Raw genomic sequence first — 22,595 nt, forward strand, 5'->3', positions numbered from 1 at the left:
GAAAAATGGGTGAAGGGAAAGCCAAACAGTGGTTAAGTGAGACACTCCCTTCCAGTAAATCTGATTTTACCTCTGTGACTTTCTAAGAGATGGATTTGTCATCATCGGGAAAGAGAGGCAAAGTAGGAGTGAGGCAAAGGGCCACGCATGTGCCAGGCAACAAATCCCTTCATAGATCTAAACTTTTTAAAGTCAGAATGGGGGTGGTGGTAGCTAACATGTGTGAAAACTGGATATTCTAGGGGTCTCTTTCTGTACCTAAACAAGTACTGATTATTTGAATGAAGATCTCTAACAAGTTCTTGAAATCACTTGTGTTGAAAACAATTGTTCTCTTTTTCCTGTTTCCCTTGCCTCATATTAATTGTTTTTTGATGGGATCTGGACAGTTTTTTGTTTGTTTTGTTTTTTAAAATTGTGACATTTACAACTCCAGACATTTTTGATGGATGAGAATGAAGCTGGGGACTGAGGTGCGTCCCCCCAGCTTGTCACTCCTGCCTCATCCCCTTCCCACTACAGCCCAGGCTCTGTGAAGTGCAGTTCCTCTTCTCCATCCAGGACCACCAGGAGAGTGGGGTCTCCCTGTCTTCATCTCAGCCCCCCACCCCAGCCCCCTTCTAACATCAACCAGCTCCAACTGACTCTGGTCTTGGGAGGCCAGGCTTCCCAGCCACCCCAAAGACTACTTGAAATAGAAAAGAGAAATTGAAAAGTAAAACCAGGAGTCAAAATCTATCCTCTTCAAGCCCCTCTTTCTAGCCTTTTTCTACTATTCTCTGCTTGGTTGAGGTTTATGGCCCTACAACAGAACAGGGAAGAGGCTAAAGTAGCCACCACTAAAAACTCAGCTGAAATTTTTTTATACCACTCCAATGTCAGCATTTTCCCATCTGTTAGAACTTGTTCCTCTCTTTTCCCACTCTCCCCAAGTATTGTATCAGGCCTCAAAATAGAGGAGCTATTCTTCAGACTTTTTTCTTCACATGTGGCAGATTCCTTTTATGAACCAGGCTGTCTAGTCAGGCCCCTCCCATTTTTAGGAGCTGGAGTCTGCGTTTACCAAGGGATTCTCATCTGTCAAATGGATCCTCATTTGTAAATCTTTGTAATCAATTTTGTTCTGCAGGACATTATTTTCCCTCTCCACAAGGCTGTAAAGAAGTAATCCATCTCAATCATGTCCATTTCCTTGGAGTCAGTGGGGTTCTTCCCTTGGTCCATCTTAGAAACCTGAGCTGGAAGCTCCACTGTGGTTTTGTTCTCATTTGAAATATTTTGACCACCCTTCCTTGAAAGAAAGATCTGGAACCAGAGGAGTAGACTGATTGAAGAGACAAAACTCCTGGCTTTCTGAAGCTGTGGACTTGGATGAATTGTTAGGGGTTTGGAGAGAAAGGTGACAAATTTCAGTACCTCTGGAATGCTGTACCAGGGAACTAGGAGTCCTGCTAACTTACGAGGTTACAAGTGACTCTTGTCACTTCTGGGTGGTTGAAAAGAGCAGGATTTGAGTAGCAAGGTAGAATGTTCCACTTGTGTCCTTCCTTAGTGGGTAATTACAAACTGGATTCATCTAGTCCCACCGTGGTTGGAGGTAGGTCTTTTCCTTCGGGCACTCAGAGGTTCCTTCCTATTTGATTCAGCTGAGTACTGATTAGCAAGGCTGGGGAAAGAACGACTGATAGGATTAGAGTGAATAATTACCAACACTCCCACAGGGAGATCAGTGGTTGCCAAGGGCTGGAAGGAGAAGGGGTAGAGTGACTGCTAATGGGTATAGGGTTTCTTTTTTGGTGATAAAAAATGATCTAAAACTAGATGTGATGAGGTTTGCATAAGTACGAGTGAAAACCACTGAATGGTACACTTTAAAATGATACATTTTACGGTTTGTGAATTACATCTCAATAAAGCTGTATTTTTTTAAAGAATGTGCTGTGTGGTTAAAAATAAAGCTGGAGTGTTTATATTAATATTAGGAGATGTGGTTTTCAGAACAAAGAATATTGCCAGGCATAAAAAAGTTAATTTCATGATAAAAAAAGCTGTCAATTCATCAAGAGGATGTAACATTCCTAAACACTTACGTATCTAATAACAGAGCTTCAAAATAAGTGAAGGAATACTGTTAGAACTACAAAGACAAGTATAGAAATTTGCAAATATTGTCAGCACAGTAACAAGTAGATAAAACATCAGTAATGATACTGAAGGTCTGAACAACAAAATCAACCAAATAGACCTAATTAATATTTATAGATTACTCCACTCAACAGCAGAATGCACATTTTTTTGGAGTACACATGGAACACTTGCCAAGATAGATCATACTCTGGATTCATATCATACCATATATGTTTTCTGAGCACAATAGAATTAAGTGAGAACTCAATAACAGAAGGATAAATTAAATAGAAAAAGCTAAATAAATTATTTAGCTTTGGGAAGCTAAATAATATTCCTCTAAAGAAGAAATTAAAAGACAAACTAGAAAATATTCTTATCAGAATGAAAACAGAAAATATAAAAATTTCTGGATTGATGTTAAACTGATACCTAGAAAAAAAATTTATAGACCTAAATACCTTTGTTAAAAAAAAAAGAAAATTCTCAAATAAATGACATTAGCTTTAACCTTAAGAAATAAAGAAAAAGAGCAAATAAAAATAGAAGGAGTAGAGGGAAGAAAATAATATGGATCAGAATATAAGTCAATAAAATAGAACAGAAAACAACAGAGAAAATTAAGTGTAATAAAAAAAAACTGGTTTGATTAATCTCTACCTAGACTGATCAAGAAAATAGCAAGAAGACACAACTAAGCATTGTTAAGAAAAAAAGAAGTCGCATATACTATGGAGTTTGCAGATAGTAAATGAATAAGAGATTATTATGAATAACTTCATGCTCATAAATTAAAGATTTAGATGAAATGGACAAAGTCTTTGAAATACAGAAAAAAACAAAGCTCATTCAAACAGAAATACATACCCTGGATCTTCTTATATCAGACAAAGAAATAGAATTTGTAGTAAAAATAAAACTTCCTAAAAAGAAAGTTCAGGTTGAGGTGACTTCAGAAATATGGCAAAAGCTACTAAACTTTTAGAGAAGAAATAATACCAATTCTACACAAATTCTTCCAGAAAATTAAAGATGAGGAAATATTTATCAACTTGTTCTATGAGATCAATATATCCTTGATATCAAGTCTAGACAAAGACATTACAATAAAGATAAAAGAAAACTAGGGACGTAAATGTCACAGAAGCATAGACACAAAAATTTTAAGCACAATATAACTAATTTAAATTAAAAGACAGATTTTGACATAATGAATAAAAAAAGGAGAGACTTACTTTAGATCCAAAGGCACAAGTAGATTGTAAGTGAAAGGATGAAAACAGATATTCCTTACAAATAGTAATCAAAAGAGAGCAGGGATGACTATACTAACATCAGATTAATTAGACTTTAAATTTTAAAAAGTTACAAAAGACAAAGAAAGACATCATATATTAATAAAAGGTTTACTACAGCAAGAAGATATAACAATTATAAACATTTACACACCTAATTACATACCATAAAAATATATGAAGAAAAAAACCTGAGAATTGAAGGGATAGATAGTTCTACAATCACAGTTGGAGACTTCAGTATTGCACTCTCAATAATGTATAGAAAAACCAGACAGAAGATAAGTAAGAAAGTAGAGGACTCAACACCATAAACCAACAAACTCAAACAGACATATAGAGAATACTCTACCCAAAACAGCATCATAAACATTCTTCTCAAGTGATGAATAGGGGATATTTTCCAGGATAAACCATATGTTAGGCTGCACACACACAAAAATAGATATCATACAAAGTATCTTCTCCAACCATAATGGAACGAAGTCAGAAATCAAGAGCAAAAGTAAAACTGGAAATTGCTTAAAATCAAAACTAATAGCATTCACGGTAATGAAACAAATCAATTCATTCTATTTAGCAAAAATCCTATGTCCACTTGAAACGTTGGGTTGGGTTATGTTCTTTGTATTTTGGGAAATTTCAATGAATTTGAATTTCTCCAATGGGCGCAATCACCATGGTGAATCAACTTGGGAAAATATACCTTGTGTAACAGATATAAGGTAATCAAGCCTGAGTAAAAGAAATGTTGACATGATCATAGTTCAAGACCTCAGTTACTACAACATAGAACAATGTCATATTTCTTCTGGGTAACTCCAGAGATAAGGATTAAGACTTGGAGAAGTGAACTCTGATATAAAAATGTTTCCCCCAACACAGTAAAATGGAAAGATGAGTTTTCTTAAGAAGCATCCCCATCTTGATGGTGTGTATAGCCATTGGATGGCATTGTAGAGGATATCCTAGAATTTTGGTTATTTTGATCAATAATTTTTAAGATCTCATCCTACTCAATAAGATAAAAATGAAAGAATAAGCTACTTCTGCAATCAAACAAAATTGTATATATAATTATATGTAAGGACAGAGTAATGGATGACAGGTGCAATATAAAAACTAACCAAATTTGTTGAATTTACTACTAATCAAGGATTCATGCATAATTTCAACTATACCTACAGCTACACTATGAGATAGGTATTATCTTTATCTTCCTTTCTCAATAGGGGGAATGAGAACAAGAAAAGGTATAAATTGCCCAAGGATACACAGCTAATAAGTGGTGGAATTGGAATTTGAACTCAGGCTCTTCTAACTCTAGCTTCTTCAGAGTTCTGAATCACTGCACTTTATTGAGAATTTGTTGATAAATTTATTGATGTATTGGTAACTGTGAGCATAAATGAAAGTTATAGATATATAATAAAATAGAAAGGAAACATTAAGGAGTAAGTAATTCCTGGCTTGAGTAATAAAGGAAGAATTTAAGGGTATGATATTTGGATTAGGCCTTAAGGAACAGGAAGACAAGAAGCTGGCTTTTCATGTGTGAGAAATGACCCCCACAAAGCACAACTTTCTTTGACCTAGAGTAATGGTATAATGTGAATGGAACATAGTACAGAAAGATTGAAAATAGAGCTTGAAAAGTTTGCTGAACACAGATTTTTCTTTTTTTGACTTTAAAAGCAGAGATGTAAACTTTGGCTTGTTTTTTTATAAACACTGGTTCATTGGGACAGTTTGAGTAAGGTGTAGACATGATGAAAAGCAAGACTTTAAAAGGAGGATACTGACACCAATCATTATTTTTCACCTTCCTACACACTGGTGGTGTGTAGAAAATATTGAAAATAGTGTTGTGGATACCAAACACTGGAAAATTCCATGCTCAAAGGGTTCAGACCCCAGAGAATTGGGTGGCAGTAAGAATAGAAAAGAAGGCCAGAATTCTAAAAAAAAATCAGGAAAGGAAGTAGAAAGAGTAAAAAATTCCTTACATCATAACAGGTGGAGTGCTGCTTTATGATGATGTTGATCTTAAAGAGTAAAAAAAAAAAATCTTGGGGCTGGAAATATCAATAGCCTCAGCCTCACTGCCAAGGTTAGTGTCATCTCTATAACATTGTCCCATCTCAGTCTGGTCATTAAGAGGTCACTGATCCTCAAGCCTACCCATCTGTAAAGAAGAGACAGACTGTATTACCCAAAGCAATCTACAGATTCAATGCAATCCCTATCAAACTACCACTGGCATTTTTCACAGAACTAGAACAAAAAATCTCACAATTTGTATGGAAACACAAAAGACCCCGAATAGCTAAAGAAATCTTTTTTTTTTTTAATGGTATCTCATTGTGGTTTTTTTTTTAATTATTTATTTATTTATTTATTTATTTATTTATTTATTTATTTATTTATGGCTGTGTTGGGTCTTCTTTTCTGTGCGAGGGCTTTCTCCAGTTGCGGCAAGTGGGGGTCACTCTTCATCGCGGTGCATGGGTCTCTCATTATCGTGGCCTATCTTGTTGCGTAGCACAGGCTCCAGACGCGCAGGCTCAGTAATTGTGGCTCACGGGCCCAGTTGCTCTGCGGCATGTGGGATCTTCCCAGACCAGGGCTCGAACTGTGTCCGCTGCATTGGCAGGCAGATTCTCCACCACTGCGCCACCAGGGAAGCCCCCGCCAAAGAAATCTTGAGAAAGAAAACAGAGCTGGAGGAATCAGGCTCCTTGACTTCAGACTATACTACAAAGCTACAGTAATCAAGAGAGTATGGTACTGGCACAAAAACAGAAATATAGATCAATGGAACAGGATAGAAAGCACAGAGATAAACCCATGCACATATGGTCATCTTATCTTTGATAAAGGAGGCAAGAATATACAGTGGAGAAAAGACAGCCTTTTCAATAAGTGGTGCTGGGACAACTGGACAGCTACATGTAGGAGAATGAAATTAGAACATTCCTTAGCACCATACACAAAAATAAACTCAAAATGGATTAGAGACCTAAATGTAAGACCAGATACTATAAAACTCTTAGAGGAAAACATAGGAAGAACACTCTTTGACATAAATCACAGCAAGGTCTTCTTTCATCCACCTACTAGAGTAATGGAAATAAAAAGTAACCAATGGGACCTAATGACACTTAAAAGCTTTTGCAAAGGGCTTCCCTGGTGGTACAGTGGTTGAGAATCTGCCTGCCAATGCAGGGGACACGGATTCGAGCCCTGGTCTGGGAAGATCCCACATGCCGCGGAGCAACTGGGCCCGTGAGCCACAATTACTGAGCCTGTGCGTCTGGAGCCTGTGCTCTGCAACAAGAGAGGCCGCGATAATGAGAGGCCCACACACCGCGATGAAGAGTGACCCCTACTTGCTGCAACTGGAGAAAGCCCTCGCACAGAAATGAAGACCTAACACAGCCATAAATAAATAAATAAATGTAAAAATCCCAAAGTTTAAAAAAAAAAAAAGCTTTTGCAAAGCAAAGGAAACTACAAACAAGACGAAATGACAACCCTCAGAATGGGAGAAAATATTTGTAAACGAAACAATGGACAAAGGATTAATCTCCAGAATATACAAGCAGCTCATGCATCTCAATATCAAAAAAACAAACAACCCAATCCAAAAATGGGTGGAAGACCTAAATAGATATTTCTCCAAAGAAGATATACATATTGCCAACAAACACATGAAAGGATTCTCAACATCACTAATCATTAGAGAAATGTAAATCAAAACTACAATGAGGTATTACCTCACACCGGTCAGATTGTCCATCATCAAAAAATCTACAAACAATAAATGCTGGAGTGGGTGTGGAGAAAAGGGAACCCTCTTGCCCTGTTGGTGGGAATGTAAATTGATACAGCCACTATGGAGTACAGTATGGAGGTTCCTTAAAAGACTAAAAAATAGAACTACCATACGACCAAGCAATCCCACTACTGGGCATATACCCTGAGAAAACCATAATTCAAAAAGAGTCATGTACCACAATGTTCATTGCAGCTCTATTTACAATAGCCAGGACATGGAAGCAATCTAAGTGTCCACCAACAGATGAATGGGTAAAGAAGATGTGGCACATATATACAATGGAATATTACTCAGCCATAAAAGGAAATGAAATTGAGTTATTTGTAGTGAGGTGGATTGACCTAGAGTCTGTCATACAGAGTGAAGTAAGTCAGAAAGAGAAAAACAAATACCGTATGCTAACACATATATATGGAATCTAAGAAAAAAAAAGGTCATGAAGAACCTAGGGGCAAGATGGGAATAAAGACACAGACCAACTAGAGAATGGACTTGAGGATATGGGGAAAGGGAAGGGGAAGCTGGGACAAAATGAGAGAGTGGCATGGACATATGTACACTACCAAATGTAAAATAGATAGCTAGTGGGAAGGAGCTGCGTAGCACAGGGAGATCAGCTCAGTGCTTTGTGACCAATTAGAGGGGTGGGATACGGAGGGTGGGTGGGAGGGATATGCAAGAGGGAAGAGATATGGGGATATATGTATATGTATAACTGATTCACTTTTGTTATAAAGCAGAAACTAACACACCATTGTAAAGCAATTATACTCCAATAAAGATGTTAAAAAAAAAGAAGAGACAGCTAACTGTTCACAAAATTCATTTTCCATCCTTCTGCAGAAGTACCATTCTAGCCATGCATATGACTCCTTAGTTTGTTGACACTTTGAGCCTCCCTTGTAGTTAGATGTGTCATCTGATTGTGCTATTTCCCATGGAAAATGAATGGAAGAGATTTGTACTGCTTCAAGGTCTAAAGCATAAGGCATCTGAGGGATTTCCTTCAATCCTTAAATCCACGGTGACTGGTCTCAACTATGAAGATGACAGCAAGTCCCTAGGCAACAGTGGAACAATAGGGAAAAAGGGGCCTTAGACCTTGGATCTTCACAGGAAGCAGCACCACATTCTCACCTGAGATGCTCACCTGGGAATGATATGTGAGACAGATAAATTCCTGAATACTCTGCACTAGTGTGAGATCTTTTTGTTACATTAGCCTGGCCTCATCCAAATGAATTATGCCACCCTGTTTTAATATGGGAAGATGGCCTTTTAATGACAAAGGGAGTGGAGCTCCCTGAACAAAATGAGAGTTATAGATACTTATATAACTGATTGATGGGGAGAACATTATGTACAACATATTGTATCCAGTTATTTCACCTCATTTGGAAAAATTCTGTTTAAATAGCCCTTACCAGCATTGAACCAAGCAAGCAAGACTCACCAATAGGTGTGACGTGTGTAAACATATGTAATGTGCGCTCTTTGGGGATTTCAGATTCATTTTGTGTGAACATTTCAGAGTCTTTACTAACATACATTAAGAATTCCTATGGAAGAGATCTTGTAGGGTGTTTCCCACATGTGTTGACCTTGGAACTATTTTCTTTTCTTTTGGAGTTTCTTCAGAGAAGGATGTTCCATATTCAACAGTGGAGTTTTTTCATCAGTAACTCACATCAGATTCTTATCATTTCATTCTCTTCCTTCCTCTGCCTTACTATAAATAAGGCATGGGACATATATACTGGTTGTCCTAGACCTGTTTTCCCTTTGTAGTTATTAATAATGCCCTTTTCATTCTAAAAAAGAGCTTAGGTTTGGATGACAATTTATATGGTCTGGTTTACCTCTAGGCAATTACAATCTAGGTTGGCATCTCTCTGTTTTCTCCTTCTCTTCCTTGTTCCTTACTCCTTAGGTAAAGAAGTTAGTTTCATGGGATAACAATAGTTAATGCTGGATAGAAATTCACTGGATTTAAAGAGATAAAGTGAGGTTTTTGGTAGAAATAATGATTTAATATCCAAGGAAGCCAAAACAGTACATTAGTTGATAATTTTAGTCAAAATTCCATCTCATTCAGTGAAAAAAAAGAAAATAACTACCCATATTAATTATGGAACTGTACTGGTAATTCAAGGACTATCAGAAGCAGCCAATAAAAATTTCAGGCTCCAAATGTCAAAAACCACCATATGAGGTATGAAAATGAGAAATCAACAGAGTACATCAGAGCAGTAGGATATTAGCTGGGACCAAGCGAAGGACATTTCTGAAACTTTTTATGGAAGAATGGACTTATTTTGGCATTATTAATTTATTCAACAAGTACATAGTGGACATTTAGCATATTCCAGAAAGTGTGCTAGGAAATGGGACTGGAGAAGCTAACTGAGACATGGCCTGGACTTCAAGAAACTTATGGTCCAGTGAGATAAGACAGATTATTACATGATGTGATAATTGTTTAACAGAGGCAAGAGAAGCTAAAATTTCAGGAGAGAATGTGATCAACTAATATAATAAGAAATATCATTACCACTACTGTTATACTGATATTATTACATGTAAAGATTATCTAATGGGCCAGACTTCACCTGCACTATTTCAAGGATTTCTTCTGATAGTGGTGTAATGTGAGTATTACCCCATTTTACATATTAGAAAACTGAGTTTTAGGGAATTAAAATTACTTATACCAAAGGTCATTGATTTTGAAGACTGAACGTTAAGTGGAGAAAGAACTTCTTCCTGTCTTATACTCTTTTGAGTTGGCTATGGGAGAAGGAAGAAGGAAGTTTGGTTAAACTTGTATTAATGATAAGAAAAGAGAATATATTATCTAAGTACACTCCACAAGTCTGTTAGTCCCACAAATGTTAAGATTTAATGTTCTTTTTTTCAGACTTCTGAGCATTTCTGGGTTTTTTTCTGCTCATTAAACAACTAATGCAAAATAATTACATTTCAGTTTTGGTAATATAGTCATATTTACACATATTTTACTATTGTCTCTAACATGGTATCCAGAAGCCACAGAGGCCACATTTATTTCATGGGGGAGGTGGGGTTTGTGCTAGAGGGTCACCAGGTGGAAAGCAACAATTTAAAAAAATAGAGAGGCCCAGATTCCTCCTCACTCAGGTCTGCTGAGGAGAAAAAGGGCTGTGGAGCTCTTACACCTGTCTGCATCTGTGCTTCTGCCTAGGTGCTCCTGGGAGAACTCTTGCAACCCACTTCTAGCTTAATTGCATGCATTCAGAGATGCCCACAAATTGTTCAAAAGGGATGAAAAATGAAACCAAATTTGACATAATTGAAACAAGAACTGCACTGAAGAACATTTCATTTTAATTTTTCAAGATTCTGAGAAATGCAAAGTACAAATGAAGGAAGAACATGGTATTTAATTGAATTCAGCATTTATTTGAATAGCACTGCAGAAAGCCTAATTCACAGCAGGGCTTTGTGTATTTTGTAAAGGTAACCCACCTCCATTTGTAACTGACTTTGCTGCGCGTGATATGCAGAGACGGCTGATATCAGTAGCCCGTCCGTCCATAGGTGCAGTGAGCTGCTTTGACACTGTGTTGAGCTGAATAATTAATCACACTGGAATCTGAAAAACACAGTTCAGATGACCCATGCTAACAGCTGCAGAAAAACAGTTACCAACAGAAAGAAACTAAGGATCATCTCAATCAAAATAATAACAAATGCTGACACTAACAAGAGGAGCTCATCACCTGGCATTTAAGAGTGTGGATAGACCTAGAGTCTGTCATACAGAGTGAAGTAAGTCAGAAAGAGAAAAACAAATATCGTATATTAATGCGTATATGTGGAATCTAGAAAAATGGTACAGATGAACCTATTTGCAGGGCAGGAATAGAGATGCAGATGCAGAGAATGGACGTGTGGACACGGCCAGTGGGGGAAAAGGGAGGTGGGATGAATTGGGAGATTGGGATTGACATATATACACTACCATGTGTAAAACAGATAGCTAGTGGGAACCTGCTGTATAGCACAGAGAGTTCAGTTCGGTGCTCTGTGGTGACCTAGATGGGTGGGATGGAGGGGAAAGGAGGTCCAAGAAGGAGGGGATATATGTATGCATATAGCTGATTCACTTCGTTGTATAGCAGAAACTAACAAAACACTGTAAAGCAACTGTACCCCAATTAAAAAACAAAAACAAAAACAGTGTGTGTTTACTGTGCCCATTCTTGAGGATGTTGATAATCATGCTATTAACTTAGTAGAGTCTGATATCTTGTCTTCTGGTAGTCACTCTCCCTAGATGTACATTTATCTAGTTCACATAATCAGTCTCATGTTATGGACTTCAGGAACTTTCTTTTTGAAAAAATTTTAGGATCGAGTAATTTGATTTTGTTACAAATGTTAAAAACAAACCAACAACAAAATAACTGTCCTTAACTTCTTTTTGCTTGCGCTGATGGATATAACACAAAACTTCTCTCCAGCTTCCATGATTTCAGTCCAAATAAGGTAGCATGGTACTTCTCAACACATCAGCGTCACCTGGGAACCCATTAGAAATGCACATTCAGGGGCTCCAGCTTGGATGTACTTAATCAGAAAGCCCGGGGGCATCTCTGCATTGCAGAATCCTCCAGTTAATTCTGATGCACACAGTGGTTCTCAGTGGTTCTGAGAACCACTGCAGCTGCATCATGCTTAGTGGAGAAAAGCTAGGATGATCTGAAACTCACTAGAATGTATGGACAGCTTTCAAAATATCACACCTATATCAGTAAAATATCTGCTTATCTGCACTTGCCTCTCAAAATAAGATGTTATTTTTTTTTTTTTCTCCTAAGAGGATTGAGAAATGGAAGGGAAGGGTAAATGAAACTTGCATTTATTCAATGTCTGGTATGTTCCCAAATTTGTCCTAAGGATTCTTACTTTAATATCTCTACTCCTCACCAACAATCATATGAATCAATCAACATTAATTTTATTTTAAGACCAGGAGCCTGAGCAATTTTAACTTGTCCAAATGACAGAGCTAGTACATTTCTTTTCTGAGGTCAAAACTGAAATGCTTAAAGAAGTCAGATAGGTAATATAAATGAGTGAAAAAAGACCAATAAATGACAAAAAGTACAAACGTGATGGAAAAGGCAACTGATCCTCAGCATTGATTTTGGGGAAAATTAGAGAGTGTGGGGAACAATGCATCTTCTAAAGGCAGTACCTTCTAAATCTTCCTCCACTCTTCCAGATTGTAGTCAAAAGTATTTTGCACCTAATGTTGCCTGATCTGATTTGTTTTTCCCAGAAAAGACTAATATTAAATTTTACATAAAATCTTCTGGTTTTTAACATTGATGTTTAAAATATGTACATTCAAAGTATTTTGAATACCAAACCAAACACATCTGCTGGCTGAGTGTGACCAGGTGGCAGCCTCTGATACATTATAACATCAAAACCAGTCTGCTTGCCCCAACAGTCTGTTTCTGACATCCCTGCTGTCTGCCAGCTTGATAGAAATACTATAGAAAACTCCGCATTGGTATTTATTTTACATTTGTTCAGGCTCATGTCTAGTATTTCATCCCCTGGGGAAGAAATATAGACTTCTATTTCTAACAAAGTTCACAATGCTCAGCATATCAGGGTTTGAGGGGCAGCTGTCATGGGGAAGGGCATCTAATGGGATCACTTCTTCAGTCCTCTGGACCAACAGGATATTTGTACCAGGATGCAGGTCTCCACACTGGCAAGACTCATTCCTATCTCACTGTCAACCAGCAGGAGCAGCAATCAATATTTCTGTAATTACTATGCTTCCTCTTTGACATAGCTAAAATCCAGTCCTGTGCTAGCTTTGCAAACAAAGCTTTTCTCAATTCTTCTTTTTAATCCTTCTTTACATATTTATTAGACCATTTTGGACTGCTCCATGCAAACTGGCTGAGAGTAACCAGCAGAATGAGCCCCACTGCTGCCTGCTCTCCCCGGACTATCAAACCATCAATGGAGATTGGACAGGTCCTGATGAAATAAATGTTGGCTGCTGACTCTTCCAATTTTTCTGCATTCTTCCATGTCACTAGTGCAGGCTTGTCCAAGATTGAGATATTTGCAAACTGTCATCTTTCATAAATATCTGCCTTGAGTGACACTTACTCCCTCCAACACTTCTCTTTGAAATGCACCTGGCGGGCTGCTAGCCTGAGAAATTTCATTGCTTGTGATATGTGATTAGCAGAGATGTTTCCTCCTCCTGGTTTCTATGCCTCCTCTCCCCCACCCTCATCCCACCCCTTCTTGACCTTTCCCCTTTCTTGCCTTCTTCCCACCACCTTTGGAAAAGGCTCGAGTCACAGCTCTAAAACGCTAAAGACAGCAAATTGGTCAGAATTGTTAGGATGCTAACTCCAAAAACACTTTTGTTCAACTTGCCAAAACTACAGTGAATTGTAAACAATCTAAAGTTTGTCAAAGCTTTTCAGGTTAATTTAACCTCCTCTTAACATGCAATCCTCTAAAATCTCCAGGCGGGATTTCCGAATGTTAATATGTTTACAGGAATGGGTCTTGTCTTCTTTTTTTTTTTTTTTTTAACATCTTTATTGGAGTATAATTGCTTTACAATGGTGTGTTAGTTTCTGCTGTATAACAAATTTCCTTTTGTCTCTAACCTCCAACAGAAAGGGAAACAGCATGTTTTAATGACAAAGTTAGTAACAATATTTATTATCATGTCCGTAGCCTGTATTTTTTAAGATTGTTGTAAGAGCCCCCTGCAGCAGCCAACCCCGCCACCACATCAAACTCAAATCTCCAACTGGAAAAGGATCACTACATTAAATGAAATTACCCCTTATTAGAAATGAATATATAAAGATTACAGGATAATCAAACATTCTGCATTCCTATTATATCTGATCATGTTTTCCATGCATAATTTATCTGAAAGAGGTTTAATATCTTAATGTAGGATTATTTTTTTATATATTTGGATAGAAGAAATTTTAATCAGTAGAATTAAGAGAAATTATAATTTTCAGCATAATCTTGGTAGGTTTTTAAAGCCCATAAAATATAATTTAGCATATAAAACTTTTAACAACTTATTTTGCTGCAAAATTTTGCAGTGTTTCTATCTATTATCAACTGAAAATTATTTTAAATCTAGTGATTAATGAATCAATTTTCTCTCTAGGTTATATGAGAGTTATAAAATACAGTTTTGCTCAGTTATCAAAAGATATAAAAACAAAAGTACAGTTTTGGTCAGTGTATCAAGTTGTAGTGTCTTACAGTTTTGATTTTCAATGCAAACTTGTGCCAAAAACAATGTGATGAATGTAATACGATGTAATGTAATATTATGCTATACTATATACTATACTAACTATACTACATTATAATATGGCACAGTAATATGAGGTATATGCTGGAATTGGCTTGATTTCCACTAGGATTTTCTCATTTGCTATATAACTATTATTTATATAATGTGATTAACAAGTAATTAATATAAGCTTATATGTCTTACAATATGCATTTTAAAATTTATTTTTAAGCTTTTCAAATTTTATCATATATGAGTAGATATTTTTTTATGGTCTATGATATACTTTAATTATATTTTTGACTCATATTAGACAATTACGGATTTAGAGTGAGCAATTGATGGAAACTTAAGGAATCTTTCATTTGATCTCAGGAATATAACTTAATCATGCTCTGCAGATAAAAATTATGAATATCATGGGAAAAGAAACATTCATAAACATTAATTAATTTTCCCATGTCTCATTGTTTATAGAGATATTTTATCATATCTAATTAAAATTTCCATATTAACAGGTAATTTCTTTTCAGTTAATTCTATCCATACTAGATGACAGAAATGAGATTTCTAACTATGAAGTCACATTCAATTGAGAAATTTTGGAGTTTCAATCATTGATCATTCTAAGCACTGTCACAAATTTTATCTCACGTATTCTTCACAATCACTCCCCATGGAAAGTAAGTACTACAATTCCCATTTTGTAAGTACTTAAACTCTACTTCAAAGACTTTAAGAAACTTGCCTTCAATGAAAAAAATATGCATATGGCTGGCTGGCAGAGGTGGGCAACAGACCTGGCCTCCTGATCACCACACCTAGGTTTTCATACTTCTCAACATAATTCCTTTCTTATTTTCTTTGGAATAATTGGCCATCATTACTGTGCCAACTCAGCACAGTACAAAAATCTAGAGCTCTAGCAATTCTAAACTTTATGTATACATATTAATTTACTTTTAATCAAATTTGAGGCTTTCTAAAGCCTGTACAATTTTTAAGGCTTTATTTATTTTTTATTTTAGTTTAGTCTTAGTTTCACAGCAAAATTGAGCAGAAAGCACAGAGATTTCCCATATTCCCCTGTCCCTACACATGCCTCGCCTCCCCTACTATCATCATCCCTCACCAGACTGGTATGTTTGTTACAATTGATGGACCTACATTGATACATCATAATCACTGAAAGTTGGTAGTTTACATTAGGGTTCACTCTTGGTGTTGTACATTCTATAGGTTTGGACAAATATATAATGACACGTTTCCATCATTATAATATCATACAGAGTGTTTTCACTGCCCTAACAATCCTCTGTGCTTTACCTTTTTATCCCTCCCCCATTCCCCAACCCCTGGCAATCACTGATCTTTTTACTGTCTCCATAGTTTTGCCTTTTGTATAATGTTATACAGTTGTAATCATATAGTATGTAGCCTTTTCAGATTAAGCCTGTGTATTTTTTATCCCTCCAGGATTTTGTTTTTGAGGCTTTGATGGCTCTAGAATACATTTTCTTGCTAAACCCCTGATGATGCAAGACATGAACATAATCTTTTTACAATGTGCAATAACTGGTCTAGTGATAGTTATTCATTGTTTCTAGACATATATGATGAAAAGTTATATGACCACCTATCAGGAATAGCAGAGAAGCGATTTCTGAACCAAAACAGGAGGTGACAAATTTAGACTTAGATAGCTTCTGAGATCCTTCCAACTCTATGACTGTAAGTCTATAGGAAGGTATGTTTATAATTTTCCTTCATTAATCCTTTAATAAAACTTGCATTTATGTATTTCATAAAGCATTTCCCAATGATTCAGTGGAACTTTTATGCTACTGACTTGAATTTCCATGAGTAGTTTGGATACTTAAAAATTTTAGTCTCCATTTATTTGTCTGACTTGGAAGCACTAAAAGACTTGAAAGAAGGTGGAACAAACTTCTCCTACAGTAAATCATCTCCTACAGTAAATCAATAGTAAACCCATTAAAGAGATCATTTTTTGTCTGTCTTTATTTCTTTCAATTTAATTCTGAGATTTGTTATTTAATAATTATCTTTGTATCATAGAAATGGCATATGTCAATTCAATGATGAATTTCCACCAACAATGGGGTGAGTATTAGAATATACCCTTTGAATATACCCTTGAGCTATCATCAACCTAATAATACATGCTTATCAACTGCCTTCATTGGTGGATTTTAATTAGTCATTTTGTAATTTTGTTGTTCATTTTTCTTGGAAGTTACTCAATCCACTTTTTAAAACTTGAGCATTTTGCTTCAATGTGAAAAGCCAAATGAGGAAAGTACCTCTTTCAATTTTCTTGTTCAGAAATCACCTCATAAAAATATGGCAAAGTAATTTAAAAATATTTAATATGATGACATTAATGATTGGAGGAAGGGCTAAAGTCTCTCTAGCAAGTTATTTCACATCAACTAGACTGACACTATCTCTGGACTGATAGTTCTAAGTTGATTTAAAAAGTTGAGACCACTACGATAATTTGCCTGGGTTGCTAGCTAGCAAACTTTAGAAAGGCCTTTTTGTCTCCACTGTTCACAGACTGAAGGAGTAAAGGCAGTGTTACTTTAGGAGAGGAAAAACAAACAAACAAAACAAACAAACAAAAAACAAAACAAAACCTCAAGTTGTTACCGAACCCAGGTTTGGCTGCTCCCACTCATAAGCCAGTAATTTGAGAGGCAAGTGTCAGTAGAAAGGAAAGGTGCTGTAATCAGAAAATTTGGCAACCTGGGGAGAAGTTGGACTTGTGTCATGAGACCAACTCCAAAGATTCTGCCCAGCCATGACAGTTTTCAAAAGGGAAAATGCTGGGGGGGAGGAAGAGTCTCAGTGAGTCATCTAGGCAGGAGGTTGGGTTCTGCTTCATTCTCTGTTGTGTGCAGGCTGCCTGACTCTCTCTTCAGATGTTATATTGCCTGAATGATCTGCCTGCAGGATCGCTTAAGGGAGCTGTTGGGTGTAGGGAGCTAGTCATTTTTTTAACTGCTTAATTCTTCATTCTTACTTCTTTTTATTAGGAAAAGAATAAGCAGGTTAGACAAGGCATGGTGTGCATTCAGGAGAGCACACGTCCGGAGTTACGTTAAGTTGCCTAGTGATCTCATTCCTATAATTAGGTTCTTTAAATGTTAGAGGGGAATAGAAATGTGCAAATGGGAAAGGGGCAAAAAAGCTGCTTTCAGTGGTTCTTTGAAATACTGTTTACCAATGTTAGTCAAGCTTACCTAAAACCTTTGACATAATAATTAACTTGTTTATTGAAAAGTAAGTTGAGCAACTGAAGCCACTGATATAGGAAGAATGTTTTCCCCACCTCTTTCAGCTAAGAGAACAATGAAAATTGGGTAGAAATCACAGTGTAAGTTTAGCACTTTGTTGACCCAGAAGAGCCCCTCATTTAATATTAATTGAATAAAGAAATAAATTAATCAATTAAAGCATGTTTTGGAATTCCTGATTAGTTAGAAAATGTCTTATGTACCATTTCATTTTATCTTTCAATATCGTATCAATTTTACTTTCAATTCATGACCATGTTTATTTGTAGAACATCTACTGCATGAAAGGCTTTTCATTATGTGCCAGTGTGGATATAAAAATAAATGAGACACAGTTCTTCGTCTCAAGGAGCTTACAGAATAACATTTATTTTTCTTTAATAGGGTATAGTCAATCTTGAAAAGAACCTGAATTCTACTGCAAAAAAAAAATAGCAGCTGTAATTGTTGGGTAGAGTCTCTGGACTCATGAGTTTGCAACCTGTTTCTTTTGTGGGTCCACTGTTATCAAATAGAACATTTGATATTTATTTTGCAATGAGAATCTTCAATTCATTGCCTGCATTTGGAAATCTCATTTGCAAATGTGGCCGCCTGATTTCCAGTGTCCAGATGGATCCTGACTACATGCCAAATAATGTTTAGGGCCCATGAAATTCATTAGGACTATTACTTCTGGCATGATTTTAGGGGAAGAAAAAGTCCTTGCCCAAGAATAAACCTCATTTCTTGCCTTTATCTGGCTTTCTGAGTCACCAACGAAAAGTTGTAAGTGTCTGATCTGAATGCATGGGGATACCAGATGAACTCCAGGGTCCCTTCTTGCTTCATATTTTGACATATGAATGCCCCCATAATTGTCCATTGTTTAATGTATTTTGCTTGCATAAAACTGCAGGCATACTGCTTTATTCTTACTGCTATGCCCCATACATTGGTGCTTGTTTTGGTGTGAATAGGCCACTCTGCTAAGCTGAACTTGTATTGTCATTCGAAAACATGCACTCCTAGCTTTAAAGTAATGTGATTATGGGTCTCAAATCTATCTCTGTGTATGTAGAGGCACTTTACATCTGAATACCTCTTCCTCAACACACAAACACAGACATACACAAAGACCCACACGTATGCCATTTCTCCTCCAAGTTAATCAAATTTAAAGGGTTGACCTGGAAGTAAATTCAACATCATGGGAGAAATGTCTGGCCCTTAGAACACAAAAAAGACTGCTCATTCACATGAAAAGTGGAATGAAATCCCCAAAAAATTACATTTCAAGCGACAGTTCATCCATTACCATTATTAGACTTGAAACTTTGTTTCCTGTTTCTTTTGTATTTTTCCTGGGTTATTTTCTCACGTGTGATGAAAATAAACATAAAAACAAGGAATACAGATATAATGTAATATTTTTCTAATGTTTTCAATTAAGCAGCAGCTGCTGTTACCAAGCTGTCATCTCTGTTGCTATGGGGGTTGTATGTCTGTGCCAGCGTAGGACTGGTTACTTTAATATACTCATCCTATTGCTAGTGCTGTTATACAGAATCTCTGTTAATATTGTTAACCTAGTGGGGTTCTGAAAGAGGTTCTGTCTTCTTTATTAAATCTGCCCATAGTTGGGAGCTCAAGATTTCTTTATATGAAACTGAAGAAGATCTCATGTGTCAGATGAGACTTACAGGACAAAGAGAATCCAAGACTTAATAATCTTGTTGGTGTTTTGAGATGCACTGAGTCTGCTATGATGCCTTGGCTTCCCTAGTATAACTGAGCACAGCATAGTACAAAGGTACCTATAGTAAAGCAAGTACACATCTTTCAGAGCACAATGGATGACAGCTCTCACTCCATGTGTGCAGTGTTACCCTACAGCAACGGACCTCCCAGAGAGCCGATATAATTCAAGAGCTAAACTTCATTGATCCAGCTCTTGGCACAAAGTCTGGTATACCAGAAGATCTGTTAGAAAAGATCTTTGCTGAATGAATGAATTTGTTGAATGAACTTTGTGTTATAACCCAGCCTTTCAGCTTCTTTGAAATGGTGAGTAATTCTCTCCTCACACTCAAGCTCTTGCCCCTTCATCTAGACTTGTAAAATCCAGAAAGTAGCAAACTGCTACATTCATGAAAGGATAGACTTTTTCCTTTAGCCTGGGCTTTTTAATCCCCAGGTCCCAGAACACACTTCAAAACTGACACAAGGGTATCTCTTTCCCATCCCACAGTAAAGTGAGTCTCACTGGGTTTTGAGGGTGCAGATGTAGTATCTGAGAGCTGGTCTGTTCTGTCCTTCAGCTGAACAAAGCAACCAAGGTAAAGCCTCAGATAAAATACTGGGAGATAGTACTGATAGACTTTATACTTGACATCTTTTTGTGACTGGCTTGCCATCTCATTGAGAGCAGGAGTTATGCCTTATGCTTCTTTATACATCCTATGTTGTCTTGCATAAAACAAATGCTTAGTAAACATTCATTGTGTGAAGTTAGAGAAGAGGTTGTAGGGGTACCTCCTATACTGTCCTACTTTTCTTTGTGGCCATAGTCACTAACATTGTTCCAGGCTTCTCAGCCTTTACCTTGGCCATTTAAAAACAGCCTTCTTTCTTTTTGCAGTTTCCTTTCAGTTTCAAAGCACTTGAAGACCTAATATAATTTTATCATTGGAACAAATCTTGTGTCTGTAAGTGTTTTATGAACAAATGGCTTTCCCTACACTGATTTTTGATAGACCATGGCTAGGACTAAGTTTCTTGAATGTACATGGGGATGTGAGTGAGAAATCAACCTTTGCTGCAATAAGGCCCGCTTCTGTGACTGTTTGTTAGAGAAGAATAACCTATAGTTTTTCCTGGCTAATATAGTTTTTTTCAACCACACTATTTTGTTATTTATTCATAATACGTTTGTACTTTAGTTAGTTCTATGTCATCTGTGTCTTTACTTCTGTTCTTGCTTACCAAGTATATAACCATTAAGAAAAGTGATTAGTTTAAAATATCTCTGCCTAACTAGAGATATAACTATAGGTAAACAAATGTTATTAGCCAAAATCCCTCTATTGTAATCATCTTTAAATATATTAAATTCACTTATGAATTTAATTCTGTCCTATTCTCCTTCAAAGTACTAGAGTGAATTTGAAGATAATAGAAACAGGAGCAATAGCTTGAGGTAAGTTGGACTTGGTTGGTTCCCAGGTCCACTTATTAATCTGTGATAATGAGCTAAATATCCAAGTTTCAAGTTTTCTCTTCTGTAAAATGGGAGTGATCCTATTGTTTCCTTACTTTATGGAATTAGGAAATCAGAAGAAAGAATATATGTAAGCACTGTCTGTATAGTGTAAAGTCCTATATAAATATAATGTCATATCTTGTATTTCCTGTCTTCTCTCCTTCCAGCCACATAGTGAGAAGTTAAAGGTGGTCCTGTAGCTTGCTATGGCCAATGGAATGCGAGCCAAAGCAGGACATGCCACTTCTGGGCAGAAGATTTAAAACCCAGTGATTGATTCTTTAGTCCTTTTTATTTGCCATGGTATGCAGCAGTACTCCAGATGGTAGTTGTTCCTTCAACAAGGACATAAATTTCATCTCAGAATAAGTGGTGGCTTCCTGTAGTGCTAACTTGTAGGTTGTTAGATTGCATTCAGAGTCAGCTGGGAGAGTGAGGTGATTGATTAGTAATGTCGGTCAAGAGTGAGAAAAGTGACCTAATACAAATGCTATTGTATTCACCAAGCAGGAGTCCACAACCTGCTTTTTAAAAATGGGAAGCTGAAACCCAAAGAAGATCAGTGACTTGTTTAGGGTTGCATAGTCAGACAAGGGTAAAGTTGGAATATTATTATTTATTTACTAGTTGTGCTCTCTGCTTCCATTAGAATGTAGAGGTAGTTTAGAAGATAAGGTATGTATGTGTATGATCATATAATCTGAACGGAAGTAGAAGGCTTACAGTCAAGGAAATTGAAAGGAACAAGACTTGCCAAATGCAAAGTCTGCTGGTGTGGTTATTGTGACTAAGTAATGTATCTAATTCTGAGGTTCCTAGAAGTCAAGGTCCTTCTAAGTTATTGGTGCTTAAATCTGGCTTTAGCTCTCTTCAGTAACTCACTTTATCATGTGCCTGAACAGAGAGATACAATTATGGGTTTGGCCTAGTTTTACCAGAAAAGACTGTAAAACCAGTGGCATCAAAAAAGCAAGGGAGACAGATGCACACAAGAGAACATCTTAAGATAAAGGCAGAGATCTCGGATTAACCAAGATGGCGGAGTAGAAGGACGTGCTCTCACTCCCTCTTGCGAGAGCACCAGAATCACAACTGGCTGCTGGACAATCATTGACAGGAAGACCCTGGACTTCACCAAGGAGGATACCCCACGTCCAAGGACAGAGGAGAAGCCACAGTGAGACGGTAGGAGGGGCGCAATCAGAGTAAAATCAAATCCCATAACTGCTGGGTGGGTGACTCACAAAGTGGAGAACACTTATACCACAGAAGTCCACCCACTGGAGTGAAGGTTCTGAGCCCCACGTCAGGCTTCCCAACCTGGGGGTCCGGCAACGGGAGGAGGAATTCCTAGAGAATCAGACTTTGAAGCCTAGTGGGAATTGATTGCAGGACTTTGACAGGACTGGGGGAAACAGAGGCCCCA

General features: G+C 36.9%; 1 long non-coding RNA gene across 1 annotated transcript in view; it reads right to left on the minus strand.

Annotated features, from left to right (window-relative positions):
• Positions 1-22,595, minus strand: part of LOC309654478 — a 453,970-nt gene that overhangs the window by 430,959 nt on the left and 416 nt on the right. The window lies entirely within an intron of this gene.

The sequence above is a fragment of the Balaenoptera physalus genome, assembly GCF_965194825.1.
Source record: "Balaenoptera physalus genome assembly, chromosome: 2".
NCBI classification, from domain to species: Eukaryota; Metazoa; Chordata; class Mammalia; order Artiodactyla; family Balaenopteridae; genus Balaenoptera; species Balaenoptera physalus.